The following is a 19,553-nucleotide window of genomic DNA, read 5'->3' as shown; positions in this document are numbered from 1 at the left end:
GCTGCCAGCTGGAGCCTGGAGCCTGCTTCGGATTCTGTGTCTCCCTCTCTCTCTCTGCCCCTTCCCCATGCACGTGCTCTCTCTCTCTCTCTCTCCCTCAAAATAAATAAAAGAGAAAAAAAAGAAGTGCGCAAATCTGTAAGAGCCACTGTGGAGATTCAGAGAGGAAACCAATTAAGCCCACCCAAAAGGATCTCTGTGTGGCAATGAAGGCATTAAAGATCATGCTGTTTACAAAAGACATTCAAAAGAACAAAGTTGAGAAGCTAACACTTCCTAATTTCAAGACTTACTACAAAGTTATAGCAATCAACATGGCTACCGACATAAAGACAGATAAACCTATCACTAGACTAGAATAAAAAGTCCAAAGATAAACCCATGCATATAAAGACAACTAACTGATCTATGACAACAATGCAAAGGCAACTCACTAGAGAAAGAACAAATGGTACTGAAACAATTCAACACCCACATGAAAAAATAAATAAGTAAAAGGATCTTGACCCCTACCTCACACCATATACACATATTAACTCAAGCGGGGCTCTAAACGCAAATGTAAAACCTAAAACCGAGACACTTTTTGAAGAAAACGTGAGAGAAAATCTTGGTGACGAGAGTAGGCAAAGATTTCTTACATGTGATGCCAAAAGCACAATCTATAAAAAAGTAAAATGAAAAATAAAAAAATTTTTAAAAAGCCGATAAATTGGATTTCGTCAGATTTAAAAACTCTCTTCTTTGAATGCTACTAAAAGAGAATGAAAACACAAATCACAGACTAGAAAAAAATATTTGCAAGGTATATATCTGATAAAAGACCTGTATCTGGAACATATAATGAACTCTCAAAATTCAATAATAAGAAAACAAACAACCCAATTAAAAAACAGGCAAACGATCTGAGCAGACATGTCATCCAAAAAAAGATACATGGACGGCAGTGATACTCAACATCTTTGGGTAGATGCAAATTAACCTCACAATGATATGCCATTACATTCCTTTTAGAATGGCTAGAGTCAAAAAGATCAACTATTCCAAATATTGGCAAAGATGCAGAGGAACCAGAACTCTCATTTACTCCTGGGGATGGGACAAAATGGTACAGCCATTTTGGGAAAAGCTTGGCAATTTTTAAAAAATCAAACACACCTGGGGCGCCTGGGTGGCTCAGTCGGTTGAGTGTCCGCCTTCGGCTCAGGTCACAATCTCACTGCTCATGGGTTCGAGCCCCACGTCGGGCTCTTTGCTGACAGCCTGGAGCCTGCTTCGGATTCTGTGTCTCCCTCTCTCTCTGCCCCCGTCTCCCCCACCCCCGCTCACATGCTGTCTGTCTCTCTCAACAATAAATAAACATTAAAAAATTTTTAAAAAACCACGTTAAACACACCTTCCATATGATCCAACCATCTCACTTCTATGTATTTTCCCAAAAGAAAAGAAAGCATATGTCCACGGAAAGACTTGCGCATGTTTATGGCAACTCTACTCAGAATCTCAAACGATTATAAACAAACACCTGATTAAATTGGGTGAAAAAGGAGGAAAAAAATCCATTATGATCAAAGATAATAACTAAGAATCAACTAAAATCCAGATCACGGTCTTGAAACCCCTCTTCCAGGGCACCCCAATAATTAAGACATTAAACCCTTTTTGGAAAACAATAGAGACCCTTGGTACCATCAGAAAAGCTATTACAATTATTTTCATATCCTTAAAATAAAATAACATGGGTAAGACAGTAAATAAAGACATTGTGGTACTTAATCACCTTATATTATTAATCAATTAAAACTTATTTTTTGTTGGAAAGAAAATTAAAGCCGGGAAGAGTCCTTTCACACGTAAGTAGATGGACCTTGGCGAATGCGTACCGTGGAATACTACCACTGCTCAACACAAACAATCCAAATTCATTTGGATGAATCTCCAAATAATTAAACAAAGTGAGAGCAATTAGACAAACGAGAATGCATACTGTGTGATCGATTCCATGTATGTAAAACTCTAGACGTGACAAATTCACCTCTAGTGACAGAACGCGGATTCAGTGGTGGCCTGGAAAATGGGGAAGCAGGGGGCCAGAGAGAGCACGAAGGAGTTCAGGGAAACTTCTGAAGATGACAGATATGTTCAGTATCTTGATTGTGGTGATGGTGTTCTGAGTGTAGAGAGGTGTCAAAATTTATCAGGTTGTACGCTTAAAGTCTGTCCAATTTATCGGACGTTGATTATCCCTCAGTTAAGCTGCTAAAAAGAAAAGAAGACAGCAAGTACACCCCGTTTACATGGTGATCGCAAAAAATAGGTGCCCGTTAACTTTTGTGAATTGATTGATTAGAACCACAGCGCAGTTATGATTGAACCATGTACTGGTCGGCCCCGGCTGCCATAGAAAGTACCACACTGGATGGCTTACGCAACAGAGATTTACTGCCTTATGGCTCCGGAGCCTAGAGGCCCAAGATCAAGTGTCAAGGGCGTTGGTCTCTTCTGAGACCCCTCCCCTTGACTTGTCGATGGCCACCTTCTCCCTGTGTCCTCGCATGGTCTTCCCTCTACACCTGCGCCTGTCTGTGTCTTAATATCCTTGAGAGGACACGTGTTCCTATGGGATTAGGTCCCACCCTAAATGCTTCACTTTTACGTAATTACCTCTTTGAAGTCCCTGTCTCCAAATACGGTCACGGTCAGAGGTATTGGGGGTTGGGACTTCAACAGGGGGTGGGGGAAGTGACACAATTCAGCCTGTGAGAAACATGGTTTTCCATTTATATGACAGCACTTACCACACAGTTCATTTAGATGTAGCCTAATTTCCTTTAGGATGCTCTGGTTGTGGGAGTAGCGAGATGATTAACAGAAGAGAGAATCTCGTGAATTAGCCCCTCGCCTAAACTACCAAAAGCTGTACCTGAGTCCCTTAAAAAAAAAAAAAAAAAAAACAAAAACAAAAAACACCCCGCAGACAGGCAAGAGAGAAACTAGCAGAAGGAAATGTGATCTTCGGTGAGATCTTTGGGGGTCTCCAACCCCCGTTGGAGACACAGAGGAAAGCCTGGCAGGCAACAGAACAGGAAGAGAGGCAGGACCGTGAAGTAGCTTTTTCTTTATCCTCAGATCCTGTCTTACCATCAGACTACCAAGTAGTCTGATGGACTGCAGGGTCACCCCGCCCCCCCAAAGGAAAGTCATGACTTTACCATCTAAACAAACGGCCAGGTTTGCACGCAGAGCTCCTCCCTTGCTGTGGGCCCAGGCCTTTCTGAGCCCCCCTCTCCGTGGATGCCAAGGGCAGGAAATCCAAGCCGGAGGTGGGCAAGCGGGGAGATCAGGTGTGCTACAAAGCAGGATGCTCATGGGACAACCTCCTGCTGAGAGGGGCCCAAGTGTGGGCCTTTGAAAAGCCCCAGGTCGCTGGTTCGCACACTGACCTGTAAGTACTTTTGTTTAGATAATCAAACAAAGCTCGATTTCGAATTTGCATGGGTTTCTAGTTCCAAAGCGTTCTTGCTGTGCCTGTGACGACAACTTCCTCTCTGGGCCTGAGACTCTTGGCCTTGCAAATGGAGTGGTAGGGGGTTGGGGGGTGGGGAGGAGCAAGTGTCTTAACCTGGGCTTAAGATGAACTGCTTGTCAACATAATGCAGGCAAGAGCTAAGCATCATCCTTTCAGCCGTCAGATACGCGCCCCTACTCTGCGCTCCACCCAAAAGAATCATAGTCCTTTTCCAAAGTTTTCATAAATTACTTGCATTTAGTTAAATGTTTGACCATCTTCCCATACTTCACTGAAACACCAGTGTAAAAGCAAGAGGCCCAGAGGACGTACCTATGCCACCTCTTTGGGAAAGTCATGTGGCCCCGTGAGGCCTCTCTTCGGGAGGAATTGTTCTCTGATTTCTATCTAAACCCAACAGAGTGAATTAAGAAGTAGAATCCTACCTGGTGTTTGAGCTGGACTCAAGATCAAGTGGACAGCTAGAGGATTATGACCCTTGAGGATTATGACCTTATTAAATAACAATGATGGTGACCGTTTATTGAATATCTACTATGTACCAAGCACTGTTCCAGACTATAGTATACGTGATTTAATTCCCACCATGTTAAGAAGTAGATAATAATCTTCACCATTTTACACCCAGAAAGTGAGGCTCAGGGAAATTCCTCGGCCAGGGACACGCAAATCTTAAGCAGCAAAGCTGAATTCAGACCTAGGTTTGTCTGATTTCAAAGCCTGCACTCTTTTTACCACCTCTTGCTTTTCTGGAGGATGGCCCCAAAATATATTTTGGACTGTACTTGAGTGTCGTTATTTGGTGAGTTATCTTTGTATGTCTATTTAGATCAGAGGCTCCTTCGCATGAAAAGATTGAGTCTTTTTCTGGCTTTTGCTGAGCAGAATACGCAAGTTTAAGACACTCACAAAACGTTGCCTGAAGGTCTGTACCTGACCTTCGTCACAGTATTATACCAACGTCAAGCTCCTGGTTTTTGACAATGTGCTGTTGTCATCTAAGACTTCACTGTCGGGGGAAACTAAGTGAAGGACACACGGGAACCCTCTCTTCTATTTTTTGGAACTAGTTCAAAATAAAGGATTCGTTAAATGTCATTTGATAACGATAAGGGGCACTGTGCTGGTACAGTAGAAACAAAATTAGGAAGTCAGGTCCCAGGTTCTAAAACTGTTCTTCCTCTAACTAGCTACGTGACTTTGTACGAGTCCTGTCCAACTAAGGCCCAACAAAAGTGGTATCCAACCACCATTTTGGCGTTAAGAGTCATGATTTCTGATATTAAAAACAAAAACAAAAACAAAAACAAAAACCATTCTCAACTTCTTTTTTTAGGATGCAAGAGTGAATATATACATCTAACTTGCTTCCTCCCCAAATGCACTAACGCTACGGTGAAAAGAGACTCTTTAAAGACACACCCCACAAAGACAGGCAGGACAAGAGAGGAGAAAACAGCAACAAGGTGATAGAAGCCAGGAAGCAGGTGAGTGAGTGATAAAAGGACTTACCAGGCCTTGAGCTGACAGTACATAAAGCTGAGGATCAACCCGTTTGGCACTATAGAATCTTCCAAAAAAGTCAGGAACCAACAGCTCCAGGCAGTGGTGGATATATACGGGGTGGCTACGGGAAGGACTGGGTGAAAACCCCCAAAGACAGATCTCTAGATTCCTCCCCCACCCCCACCCCCACCCCACCCCCACCCCCCCCGCCGTATCCCGGGAGACTGCTTTTACCCCATCTAACCAGAGTCTAGGATTTCATCCTCCTAAGAGTGGAAAATAGAAGTCTGTGGACTGGGAACTTGGAAGCACCACGTCCAGGCAAAGAAGATTAAACGAGTGTATACACAATGAGTGCCAAGTGCCGAGAGAGACCTCCATCCCCCCGGCTCAGCTCCCAGGACTTTGGCAGCCAGATGTTAAGCTTCCAGGCAGGAGACTAAAATTCTCCTCTGGAGAATCTGACCAGCCCCAGAGAAACCTCCCAAAGATACTGAAGTTAGGGAGTGCTCAACAAATAGCCCACACAGTGAGCTCACCCTGCAGGGAAGCTTACAGTCAGCAAACCCCCACCTTGAGCTCAGAGCTTCCAATTCTGGCTTGTTGGTTCCCAACGCTACCGTGGAGATAGATACACCACAAACCAAAGAAAAAGGCCGCCTGGAGTCTATGCAGGGAGACGAAAACTTTCCCCACAATAAATAATATCCTCAGAGCAACGACAGACGAGCCAAGCAAAAGAAAACCTAAGCAAAGAATGCTATAAAAGAAGAGGAGGAGGAGGAAGGAGGAGAGGAAGAAGAAGAAGAAACATAGAGAACAACAGCCAAAGAGCTCTCGGGAACTAAAAACAAAACTGCACAGATGACAAATTAAATATAGAGAGACTGGAAAATGAAGTTGATGGTAAGTATCCCAGAAACGACAGCAAAAAAGACAAAGAGATGGAAAATGAAGGAGAAAAGAAAGTAGAGGATGGGTCCAAGAAGTCTGACATTTAAAGAATGGAAGAGATCTCAGCAAGAGAGAAAAGAGAAATAGAGGGTTGATCATCGACAAAATCACTTGAGCTGTTCACCAGGGACAGGACACGCTATTCTAGAATGGAAGGGTCTAGCGCGACGGACCCAACACAACGGACGAAAATGGCCCAAGGGACATCACTGGGCAACTTCTAACCCCTGGGGACCCACTGGGAACAAAACACGATCCTACGGGCTTCCATGAAGGTAAAATAGGTCAATTACAAGGATCAGGAAACACATCGACTTCCAACTTTTCAAAGCCAAGAGACAAAGGGCAGAGGGTCCAGTTCTGGGTACGACGGTGAACGTACCCTCCGCCTGGACTCTCCCATGGATTGCCATTCTAAAACCCGGACAGGACGATGCAGCATTTGTTTGGGGAATCAAAAAAGTCAACGGGAACAGGCAGACTGAGATAGGAGACCAGAATCCAGAGTACGCCCAAACCAGCAGTAATTGTATCATTTTTTTCTCCTAGGATATCCCGCCGTGCCTCAAGGCAGTGTGACAGCAACGGCAACGGTAGCCTGAGGTGCCTAAAAAGTGGAATATTATTCAGCAATAAAAGGAGCAAATTATCGATTCATGTAATGGAATGACTGACTCTCAGACACATTTTGCTAAGCGAAATAAGCCAGATCAAAAGGCTATTATAGAATTCCGTTCGTCTAACTTCCTGGAAAAGGCCACACTACAGGAACAGGAAACAGATCAGTGATTGCGAGGGAATGAGGTGCAGGGAGGGGTTGACTGCAAAGGGGCAGCGTGAGGGAAATTTTGTGATCGAATTATTCTATATCATGACTGCGGTGGTGGACACATGACTCTATGCGTATGTCAAAACCCACAGACCCGTACACCAGCAAGTGTGAAGTTTGCTGTACGTAAATTTAAAAAACCAAATGAATCAGGGTATGGGAGGGAACCCCAGAGGGATCTAAACCATAACAAATTCACCTAAGTGTATTATAAACGAATAACATAACCACATGAAAGGGGTGGAAAGAATTTTGAAAACAGTGGTGTTTTGTTTTGTTTTTTTAAGTTTATCTATTTATTTTGAGAGAGAGAGAGAGCTCAAGCAGGGGAGGGGCAGAGAGAAAGGGAGAAAGAGAGAATCCCAAGCAGGCTCCGCACTGGCAGCACAGAGCCCAACTCAGGCTCAAATTCACAAACAGCAAGATCATGACCTGAGCCGAAACCAAGAGTTGGAGGCTTAATCGAGCAACCCCCCGCTGACAACGGTGTTTTAACAGGATACCGTAAGGCTTCGGACAGAAAGAACTCGATGCAAATATGCATTCTAGTCAGTACATTTGTTTCTCAGAGGGCTGTGGGTTAGCAATTCTCAAATTACTTATGTGGATGCTAGGGTCGAACGGAATAGTAAATACGGTATTGAGCACGAGAACCAGGCCTCTCACGGTCAGAGAAAGAAGTTACACATAGGGAACGGAGAAAGGCTAGAATAATCCCTGTGGTGTGTGATTGGAGTCAAGGGTATCGACATGAACTCTCGTGTTTTTTTAAAATATGTACACAGTTCAATAGACAAAGAAATGAACATAAATATGTGTATAGACTTGGCTTATTATACATGCATATATTTCCTAGCTCTGCCTGCTGAGCAGGCCTCGAAGCAATGACACCCCAGTAAGAGTGAGCCCACCTAGTGCCTCGATGTTGGTCTCTAAATGCTGTGAGCTATAAAACGGAACCAGGGCTCTTTCAGAAGTGGCTGATCGAGCTCAGAGAGTGGAAATAGGAGATGACCCGGGAGTATCTTGTGAAGCCAGAAGGTAAGAAGTTACCCCCAAGGATGAAGGCCCAGGATGCAAAGAACACAGGGACCAACCTGAAAGCACTTCCAATGGCCAGAGTTGGAACAATCTGAAGTACAATATAAATGGTAATATAATTAGATTACAGCCCATAGAGTAAAACAAATACCCATGGGTCCACACTAATATAAATACATGAGTGAACAGATGAATGGATGGATGGATGGATGGATGGATGGATGGATGGAGAAAGGGGTAGCTCTTCCTTATAGAAGAATTCCAATTAACAAATGTAGAAGACGGGGCGCCTGGGTGGCTCATTCAGTTAAGCCTCTGACTTTGACTCAGGTCATGATCTCGCCGTTCACGAGTTCGAGCCTCGCGCCGGGCTCCGTGCTGACAGCGCAGAGCCTGCTTGGGATTCTCTCTCCCCCTCCCCGGCTCATGCTCTCTCTCTTTCTCTCTCAAGAAATAAATAAATAAAGTTAAAAAAAAAAAAAAAAGGTAAACATCACTAGCTATAAGAATTATCGCAGGGGGGTGGAGGGCGGGGGGGGGGGCGGCGCCTGGGTGGCCCAGTCGGTTAACCATCCAACTTTTGATTTCAGCTGGGGTCACGATTTTTACAGTTCTTGAGATCAAGCCCCGAGCTGGGTTTCACAACGAGCAGGGAGCCTGATTGGGATCCTCTCCCTCCCTCTCTCTGTCCCTCCCCTGCTCTCTGTCTCAAAATAAATCAGCATAAAAACGTAAGAATTATTGACATCATGAACCCCTTGGTCCTGAGAAGTGCACATCACTTCTATGGTGTTCTTGCTAAAAATTCATGAAAAATCAACAGGCAAACCCAAATCCAGGGACACTCTACAAAATAACTGACTGGTAGTTTTGTTGTTGTTGTTGTTGTTTCAATAGTGACAAAATCATGAACAACAAGGAAAGACTGAGGAACTGTGACAGACTGGAGGAGATTGAAGAGAAATGGCAATAAATGCAGTGTGGGATCCTGGGGAGGGGCCGTCAGTGGAAAAAACTGGCAAACTCCCTCTAAACCTATGGTTTAGTTAATAGTATTTGTACCAAAGTTAATTTCTTAGTTTTTATCATCGTACCAAGATTCTAGAAGATGTAAACATTAGGGGAAGCTCGGTGAGGGATATACGAAAACCCTCTGTGCTATTTTCACTCTTCTGTAAGCCTGAAATTATTGCAAAATAAAAGTTGTGTGTTTTTTTTTAAGTACATACTATGGGGCGCCTGACTGGCTCACTCGAAAGAGCATGCGACTCTTGATCTCGGGATCGTGAGTTCGAGCCCCACATAGGGTGCAGAGATTACTTAAAAAAATAACTTTTGAAAAAGTACCTACTGTGGTAAAATGTCATTTTACATCCTTAGCTGACCTGTCACAGCGAGGTACCTCCGATATGGTCTCACAGATGCTCGTGGCACCAGTGCTTAAACCTAATGGTGAATTCTGGTGCCTGGACCAGCTGGCTGGCTGATTCTCCCCGCTCGTTTTGCTACGTCGGCCAACAGGTTTGGCCAGAATTCCGAGGCCTTGGACTTTGCTGGATGAGAAAAAGGGGAAAGGGAGCAAAGGGCCAGGGGGGTAGAGCCTGCTTTCCCGTGTGCTTCTAAGCGGCTTTCAGCTCCCACCCTGCAGAGCTCGGACCTCGACCTCTCCGGAAGCCACTCCTCTTGGGTCTGAAAGATCACAGAAGGCATAGTCTAGGTGGGAACTAGACCATCTGTTTATGTCCTCGGAATTTTTTTTTTTTTTTCAACGTTTTTTATTTATTTTTGGGACAGAGAGAGACAGAGCATGAACGGGGGAGGGGCAGAGAGAGAGGGAGACACAGAATCGGAAACAGGCTCCAGGCTCCGAGCCATCAGCCCAGAGCCCGACGCGGGGCTCGAACTCACGGACTGCGAGATCGTGACCTGGCTGAAGTCGGACGCTTAACCGACTGCGCCACCCAGGCGCCCCTATGTCCTCGGAATTTTAAAACCGATCCCCGTGTTTACAAACCCGAGCTTACATGTCACGTTTGTTGGGCAATAACTAAGTAGCTGCCAGGCAGTGGCAGGGTTTCTCCCCTTCAGAAGCTCCTCCCCGAGGAAGCAGGTCAGGTCCTGAAAGGTGGTTCTCAATCGCACTGTTTATCACCCCGGTTGCCGACAAGGAGTTTCCACTTGCAGCCCTCAGACTGGGGGCCATCAGACAGGAGTGTTTCAAGATCAAGCACATGCACGGGAGGCCTGGGTGGCTCAGCTGGTTGAGCCCCTGACTCTCGATCTCCGCTCAGGTCACGATCCCAGGGTTGTGGGATGGAGCCCCGCATTGGGCTGGGCACTGAGTGCAGAGCCCGCTTGGGACCCTCTCTCTCCCTCTGCCCCTCTCCCCCGCTCACGTTCTGTCTCTCTAAAATAAAAATTTTAAAGTATCTATTTAAAAAAATTGTGTTAATAAATAAAATCAAGCACATGTTCCCCCCTCTTGGCCGATAGATGTTCCCTCTGGCATATTTTCCCCAACAAAGCTGTTCTTCACTGCATCGAAAACACATTAAGGGAGAGAAGATCTGCAAATATTGTGGGAATCTCCTTAACTTGTATCCACCGCCCCCCTAGACTCTGAAGTCAGGCACTTCAAAGGGGCCTTGTAAGGAGGAAATATCCGTGGCCTGGGGCAAGCAAATCATCACTCCGGCCTCTGTTTCTGCAAAATCCTGGTCTGCTCCTGAAGGAGGCTGGTAGGCTCTTTGTGGACGGGAGCCTGCAAGCCATGGCACTTCGAAGCCTTTCGTTTTTGTCTATTGCCTGTCCTATTTCTTGCTGATTACCGACTATAGAAGCAAGGCGGCTTCTATATATTACACAGTTACCCTTTGTCCCTTAGAACCTCCTCTAATGTTGAAGGACTCAGTCCACACACAAGGGCAACATTCACTATTTTTTTCACTGATTTCCATTTTTTTTTAAATGATCTCTTGTTTGGGATTGAATATATTAGTAAGCCCTTATGTGCCCCTACATGACGGGGTTAAAAATGTTTGCAAAACACCTCGGGCTGAGCCTGAGCAGACCAAGCACACTGTAGACCGACGGGCTCGTGGCCAAGAACCCTGATGGGGCATTGGCAGCGAGCAGAGTTTTTTCAGGACGGCCGAACTTCGTTGATAACCGTGCAAGACCTCAAGAAGGATGATCCTGGGGTTGTGAGTTTGAGCCCACATTGTGCGTGGAGCCTACTTAACATAAAAAATAAAATTAAAAAAAGAGCAAGAAGGAGGCTCTAAATTGCTGCCTGATACCCTGTTTCCGGAATCAGCCAAGCAGGAGGTTGACACAATTATCCGGACAATCTGAGCAGAGATCTACTTATCTACATTAAAAACCATCATCATCAGGGGCGCCTGGGTGGTTCAGTAGGTTGAGCGTCCGACTTCGGCTCAGGTCATGATCTCACGGTTCGTGGGTTCGAGGCCCCATATGTGCTGACAGCTTAGAGCCTAGAGACTGGTTCAGGTTCTGTGCCTCCCTCTCTCTCTGCCTTTCCCCTGCTCTCTCTCTCTCTCTCTCTCTCTCAAACACTCATTCCCATATTGCAAATACAGAAACCAAAACACAGATAGGTAAAGTAACTTTTATTTTAACTTTTTTTTTTTTTAACATTTATTCATCTTTGAGATGACAGAGCATGAGTGGGGGAGGAGCAGAGAGAGAGGGAGACACGGAATCTGAAGCAGGCTCCAGGCTCTGAGCTGTGTCAGCACAGAGCCCAAAGCGGGACTCAAACTCACTGACCGCGAGATCATGACCTGAGCCAAAGTCGGACGCTTAATCGACTGAGCCACCCGGGCGCCCCAGTAAAGTAACTTATCCAGAGTCACACAGCTAATTAAGAGCAAAGCTGGGATTCAAACCGGGGTCTCTGACCACAGACATCTTAGCCACCAAGCTGAACCGTTCAGGTGACCACCTCCGTCTCAGGTTAACTGACCGGAGCAATGAATATGCTTCCATACCCAAGCATGCCTTCTTCCTCACAATATCCTCATGGAGCAGGGCTGGTACCGTGAGCCCCGTGTCTACCTTAGAACATTCCCACTGGGAGTCACCTCCCTATGACAGCCAAAAGCCACTCTGTCTCCCGACCCGACCCCTTAAGAATCAACGCAACAGGAAGCTACGGGTGGCCATCTGTAGACAGGGCTCGGGAAGCGGCTCTCAACCAGGGGCAACGTCGCTTCCCGGGGACATTCGGCAACGTGTGAAGGTATGTTCGATCACCACAACTGGGGGTGGGGAGGAGGAGGAGTATTAAACGGCAGCCGGGGACGCTACGAACCATGGCACGAGCCAGCCTCTCCACTCCCCCACCTCCGGTCCGGCCCCCGTGTCGGATGGCGTAGAAGGTGGGAGACCCTGAGCGAAAGGAGTCAGTCCTGCTCTTCAACCCTTGTCCCCGGCCTGGCCTGGGATGATGAAAAATCACTGCTACTGCAGGCAGGAAGCTGTATCAGACGGGTCATCTCACCTGCCGGGGAGATGCTACTGCCTGCATGTGGGGCTTTCTCCACCGGGCTAATTAGTGCATTTGCGGATTGTCTGAACGGACAGCCTCCTTTCCCCCGTCAACAGCACGTTGGCAAGCCAGTCCACACTCAGAACACTGCCCTGACAAGCTAAGCAAGCGATTCAACAAGGTGACTCTTGTTGCTGCGCGGAGTAAAGGCGGGTGGCATATTCTAGGGGCAATCGTGGGGGGGGGGGGGGGGGGCGGGGGGCGGGGGGGAGGGAAGTGTGACATTGACAAGGTTAAAGGGGGCTTTGACAGGTAAAGCAAGGAAAGAGCACTACCAGCAGAGGGGAAGAGAGGAACTTTAAAGCTGGTCAGGGAATCCTGTTGGCCCCACTCCCTAATTATTTTAGCAGGCGATGAGATCATCCTCCGCGAGAGCGGACGCAAAGAAAGGGGAGCTATAACCAGATACCGCTGCAAATAAAGTTGGCTTCACTCCAGAACCTAAAACAAGACGCGTGCGGCATTCGCTTCGTGAGAAGTTTAAGGTCAGAGTTCTGTCACGAAAGCACCCGCCTGGGGAGTCAGACAGACCTGGTTCCGAGTCCCCGCTTTGAAATGTCCTCGCCACGCAACTCCCGGCAGAAAACAATCTCTCTGCACCTTGTGCCTCATCTGCAGAGCGGAACTACTCGCAAGAGCCACTCGGGGTCGTCCTGGGAAGTACAGGGTGTGATGTGTGTGTGACACGGGCACTTGGTGGTGCTGGGCACAGAAAACCCGCAGGGTAAAGTATACACGGAATAAATGCCCTGACCCAGCCTCTCCCCTCCTCCCTTCCCTTGCACGTGTAGAGAGGGAGGTTGGTTTTCCCCCAAGAGCCTGGTTGGGTGAAGTCGAGGTGCAAGGGGCGGAGTCAGAGCCCAACAGAGGCTTTGTATTAATGGAATTTACTTTTACAAATCATTCCCGCGAGATGTCCAGATAAGCAAGCTTGCCCGAAACAAGGATCTTTGACTCTAGGACCCAGAAAACGACTCCCTGAGATACACTTAGTATGCCCCCAGGGTCACTAGAAACAGGTTTACCTTGAAGCTGATGAAAAGGAAGCTCCAGGCCTTTCACCCAGGCAGGAGCCCCAGCAACGCATTCCTGGCCATTGGCTTTTGTAAACTTGGCGGTGGTAAGATACTCTGACCTTGACTGCTTAAGATCGCTGCCTCTTTCTACTCTGAATTCCCTTGGGCCACATTTCCCCTCCTTTTGGGTGACTCTGAAAAAAAAAATTTTTTTTAATGTTTATTTGTTTTTGATGTTTATTTATTTTAATGTTTATTTTGTTTGAAACAAACAAATAATGTTTATTTTTGACAGAGCACTAGTGGGGGAGGGGCAGAGGGCGAGGGAGACACAGAATCCGAAGCAGGCTCCAGGCTCTGAGCTGTCAGCGCAGAGCCTGATGGATGCGGGGCTCGAACCCATGAACCACGAGATCAGGACCTGAGCTGAAGTCAGATGCTCAACCGACTGAGCCACCCAGGTGCCCCTGGGTGACTTTGGAGTGGCCATGGGTATTTTGGGGGATCTGGCTAAGAGGAATTAGGAGTTAGAGATACCGTTACTTTGGGCTCAGGTTATGTTTTAAATTTTATATATTTACAGTTCAGTTACTGCTAACTGTTCTGGAGCAGGGAAGGTTGCCAGCACCATTCCTACGGCCCACTGGGTTGACCCACCCGGCATGGAGATATGAAGGCTCAGATCCAGAGGTCACATCACAAGTTATGTGTCCCGTGGTTTCTGGCACCACGGGTAGCGTGGCCCGGGGGAGGAAAATCAAGATGTGGCATAGACACAACCAAAACAGACTAGTTAGAAGCTGGCCTGGGGAAAACTTTTCCAACCATCAAACTTCACAACTAACTGTAGGCACACTTAAAATTGATAATTGGTCAAGATGAATTTGAGACCACCTAAGAAACACGCCCCCCAAAATACAGGATACAAAGGATATCAGAGGTAAATATCTGATATATGATAAGCAAATACGCTTATACGCAAATCTGCTTATATGATAAGCAACTAAGAAGTATGTTTCTGAATTTGAGGATACTTTAATACCTAATTTTGTATTTATAATTTTATATTCCCTTCAAAAGGGGCTCTCACATCCTATAAGCTTCGGGCTGTACAAAACCTGGGTCCATCCCTTAGAGTCACCTACTTTTATCTTTTTCAAGAGGGTAGAATGCGGAGTGGGGGGGAGTGAGAATGGAGGCAATAAAACTCCCTCACTAAATTTCCTGAAATAATTACAGCCTGGTCAGTGAATCTAGAAAACTGGAAATTCCTTATGTATCCGTTCTATCGGGAAGGATTTAAATAAAGTAAATATACAAGGCTCCAGACTATTCTGGTGGATTTTCTTGCAAGGCTGAGCACATACCGCAAGGCGTTTGGGGGGAAAAGTACTTTTTCATAACGTGAAATAAAACACACCTAGCCTTAAAAAAAAAAAAAAAAAGTTAGTTTAGTTTCTGCTAAAATCTTTTATCTGTCCTTTATCCCTTGCCTCCAGCAGAGATTCTAAACTCTATTCACCCTCGCTATTGTCGCTTGTACACCCAAATCAAACAAACTCAGCTGGATCATTCGTTTTTGAAAGCACAGAGTAACACCCCACAAGCTGGAGAAAGTGAAAGAACTTCTTTCTAAATTCAGCCGCCTGAACAAGGAAACATTCAGGTAGGCAGCGTCCTTCCAGTCTCTGTTCCCACCACGTGAAGACTTAAAGGAACCACGCTCTGGAGGCTGGTCTTCCTTTCCATGAAAACGCCAGCAGAAGTGCCCACGAGCTCGCCCTGCCTTTTCCCACCCCCTCACCCCTCCCCGCACGCCGTCGGCTCCTAGGAGCACGAGTTTCACAGGGAAGAGAAAATGTAGCGTTCTGCTAATTTCAGAACCGCGTCCTCCCCGTTCGCGAACGCCTGGGCCCCGCGCCCAAGCCGCCTGCCCCTCCCTCCGCGCAGCGCCCGGGATGCTGCAGCCCGAGGCTCCTCCAGGTTTGGGAAGCGGGTGACCCCGGGCAAGTGCGTCGAGTCGGAGCGGAACGACACCCGGGAGTATGTGTTGGCTCTTTTCCTTTCCTTGGAAAGCACTTAGCAAGTTTAAGGCACCCCCCCCCACACACACACACCCACCCTGTATACCTTCTCTTGCAGTGCTGCGTGGTTTACAAAAACAGAGCTCGTGTCTTTAAAACCTGCGTTTTCTCCCTGGGAGTAAGCATTAGTTAATGACTGCCAGCCGGTTTCTGTGTCTCGGCACCATGTGACCCGGCCACGTGACTTGGAGCCGGCGGTGGTTGTTCCTTGTATTTGAATAAAAAGATCAAGCTTATTATTGCACTGAAAGCCTGCGGATCTCGCCCGTGCAACGTGATTCCCAGGCGGGTTACACAACGCGCTGCCGCCCTGGGCTCCGGCTCCCAGCGCCCAGCCTGTCTCCGCCCGGCGCAGGGAGCTGTTTGCTAAGGGACATACAACAAACATGGTTTTATGGTTTCCAAAGTGAGAGTCCATTTTCCTCTTGGAAGACGCATGATGATCCTGAAAAAAGAAGAGACCCAATTCCTCGGAACCTTCTTATTAGGATAAGGTTAGGATCCCTAGTGCACGCATATAAATAAAGGGAAAAGGAGGAGATCCAGTCTCTTTTTCAACCGAAGATTCAGGATTTGGTTTGACCTTTCACTATTTTCCTGTCTCCCTCCCTGGAAAGTCTTCAACACACATTCTTGCCTCCTTAGAAAAAAATACAAACTAAAAGTGACATTTTGAAATTTAAAATGTAAATGGCATGTTCATTCGGTGGGTTCCCCCACCCCCACCCCCGCCTGGAGATTTCTAGAACATTGGCAGTTAAATTTTGATTCAGCGTATCCTGCAAAGGAGAGAGCGAAGGGATTAGTCTGTTTATAGGTGGGAAGAGCTGGGTGTCCCTTTGTAGGCTGGGGTGGTGGTGAGCACAGGTATGCAAACGTATGCAGATTTGCCTCCAAAGGGACCCAGCCCCCTCAGAAGGTGACATCCTTACTCTGCTCATTTTAATACTCCCTTCCCTTCCCCTCCCCCCCAGTGCAATGTTTTGCTTCCTCCTGTCTCTAAGGGTAGTCTTCAGTGATGACTCAATTACAGAAGGACCAGGGAGGAACAATAACATTGGTTATCTGTAGCCCAAGGCCTTCTCTGAATGGAATTGCAAAGTGCTTCTCCCCAGCAGCCCCCTTTCCAGCCGCGTCTGCCTTCTAGAACAAGAGGCCAGCCCACTCTCCAGCACATGCCAGATTTCAGCTGTGGATTCATTCATTCTACGGATACTGACCGAGTGCGTCCTCCGGCTGGCACTATTCCAGGTGCTGAGGAAGCAGGCGTGAACAGGGAGCCTGCTCCCTGCAGCCGGGGGCCCTCACTCCGGGAGCGAGAGTTATCTCCAAGAGGCCAAGCCCACGAGGCCTGTCCAGGCTGGGGGAGCAGCCTGTCAGACTCCCTTCTGTGGTCCAGCCATTGCTCAGATGACAGGGCCACTGGAGACTAAATAATTGGCCAGCTGGTGCTTTGGAAACAGTTAAATCTTTGCGGGCGGATACAGGTGGGATCTTGTTTCTTAGACACCTCCTATTCAGCCCCGAAGAGTCCTTGCTCCCCGTTCCTGATCCTGCGCGGACCAGAGTCGTCATGTAGACTCTCACTGCTGCCGGCGGCATGGCCAAAGATACGGCAGAAATGCCCGGTAGCGATGCCTCCTTGAGCTGTGATCGAGGCATCGCCCAGAATTCCAGCCGGATCATCTGCTCCCCTGCTTCTCCGCAGCCCCCCTTCAGAGGACACCCCAGCAACTCTGGCAGGAGCTACCCGAAAGGCCAGACCCTCCACGGTGCTGGAGGGGTGAGGTATGGCCTTGGGCAGCCTTCCCAAGGACAAGATGCCCAAGGGCTAGGTATGGGGCAGCCCTGAGGTGGATCAGAGAGTGAAAGTGTTCTGAAATTGGCAGGGCTTCTGACATCCTGAATAAGAACTGGCCAGGGGACAGAAAGGGGGAGACAAAAAGAAAGAATGGAGCTATCAAGTTTTCAATGAAATCTTGATCGGATTTCCATGGTCATTGAGTGGGCACTCTTCTCCGTGGAATTATACAGCACACCAAAGGAGAGGGAACGAGGCAAGTTCAAACAAAAGTCAGAGACGCAGCACGATGGTCTGCTGGCTGAGCGTGGTCCTTTATACCAGGACCTCAGAGAAGGTCCTCGGCATCTGTGTGTGATAAGCAGGACCGATAACCAGACCCTCGTCACCCAGACGTGGCCTCCAGCCACCCCCAACCCTGACCTGTGCCATGGAAGGAGGGGCGGCTCACACCGGAGGATAGACGGGCACAGGCATAGGCTCTGGTCCTGGGAACTCTGGGTATTTTGAACCTAATGTGTTCTCCCAGCCGATCTCAATAATAGTTCCCATAGTCCCTTGTTTTCCTGATCGGTCCATTGAGTGTCCGACTCTTGATTTCAGCCCAGGTCATGATCTCAGGGCTGTGGGAGAGCCCCACGTTGGACTCTATGCTAAGAGTGAGCTTTCTTGATGTTCTCTCTCTCCCTCTGCCGCTCCCCCCACCACCCCGCTCATGTGCTCTCTCTCTCTCTCTCTCTCTCTCTCTCTCTCTCTGTAACATAAAAAATTTTTAAAAGAAAAGAAAAGAAGACAATATAGCAGGTCCTCAAAAAAATTAAACGTCAAATTGCCATATGATCCAGCAATCCCACTTCTGGGTATATATCCACAAGAATTGAAAGCAGGGACTCAAATATATATTTGTACACTCATGTTCATAGTGGCATTATTCATAATAGCCAAAAGGTGGAAACAGCCCAAGTGTCCATGGACGGATGGATACACATACAATAGAATATTTTCAGCTTTAAGAACAAACTGAGGGTTGGTGGGGGGTGGGAGGGAGGGGAGGGTGGGTGATGGGTATTGAAGAGGACATCTTTTGGGATGAGCACTGGGTGTTGTATGGAAACCAATTTGACAATAAATTTCATATATTAAAAAATAAATGAATAAATAGATAAATAAATAAAAAAGAATATTTTCAGCTTTCAAAAGGAAGGAGGAGCGCCCAGGTGGCTCAGTCAGTTAAGCATCTGAATCTTGATTTCAACTGAGGTCATGATCTCCTGGTTCCTGGGATCGAGCCCTACCCCAGGCTCTGTGCTGACAGTATGGAGCCTACTTGGGCTTTTCTCTCTCTTTCCCTCTCTCTCTCTCCCCCCTCTGCTCAAATGCATGTACATACATGCTTTCTCTCTCAAAATAAAGAAACAAAGAAACAAAGAAATAAATAAAAAGGAAGGAAATTCCAAGGGCATCTGGCTGACTCAGCCGGTGGAGTGTGTGACTCTTGATCTTGGGGCTGTGTGTTCGAGCCTCACACTGGGTCGAGCGATTACTTAAAAATCAAATCTTCTGGGGCGACTAGGTGGCTCAGTTGGTGAAGTGTCTGACTTTGGCTCAGGTCATGACCTCACGGTTTGTGAGTTCAAGCCCCACGTCGGGCTCTGTGTTGATACGTCAGAGCCTGGAGCCTGCTTCGGATTCTGTGTCTCCCTCTCTCTCTGCCCCTCCCCTGCTTGTGTTCTGTCTCTCTCTGTCTCTCTCTGTCTCTCTTTCACAAAAACAAATAAATATTTTTCTTAATTTAATAAATTAAAATCTTTTAAAATAATTTTTTAATGTGTATTTATTTGAGAGAGAGAGACACAACACGAGTGGGGAAGGGGCAGAGAGAGAGAGGGAGACGGAGGATTCAAAGTGAGCTCTGTGTTAATAGCAGAAAGCCTGACAAGGGGCTCCAACTCAGGAACCTGTGAGATCATGACCTGAACCGAAGTTGGACGCTTAACCAACTGAGCCAGCCAGGCACCCCCAAAATAAAATCTTTAAAAAAAATTAAAAAAAAGGGGGCGCCTGGGTGGCACAGTCGGTTAAGCGTCCGACTTCAGCCAGGTCACGATCTCATGGTCCATGAGTTCGAGCCCCGTGTCAGGCTCTGGGCTGATGGCTCGGAGCCTGGAGCCTGTTTCCGATTCTGTGTCTCCCTCTCTCTCTGCCCCTCCCCCGTTCATG

At 47.3% G+C, this 19,553-nt stretch overlaps 1 long non-coding RNA gene across 1 annotated transcript in view; it reads right to left on the bottom strand.

Moving 5' to 3' along the window:
• Window positions 1–15,908, bottom strand: part of LOC131487648 (uncharacterized) — a 29,087-nt gene extending 13,179 nt beyond the window's left edge. The window contains exon 1 of the long non-coding RNA XR_009249867.1: window positions 15,579–15,908. This is a non-coding gene — a long non-coding RNA (uncharacterized LOC131487648). The remainder of the gene's footprint in view (window positions 1–15,578) is intronic.
• Window positions 15,909–19,553: the final 3,645 nt, after the last annotated feature.

The sequence above is a fragment of the Neofelis nebulosa genome, chromosome 1 (assembly GCF_028018385.1).
Source record: "Neofelis nebulosa isolate mNeoNeb1 chromosome 1, mNeoNeb1.pri, whole genome shotgun sequence".
NCBI lineage: Eukaryota > Metazoa > Chordata > Mammalia > Carnivora > Felidae > Neofelis > Neofelis nebulosa.
This window is presented reverse-complemented; position numbering and strand designations above follow the sequence as displayed.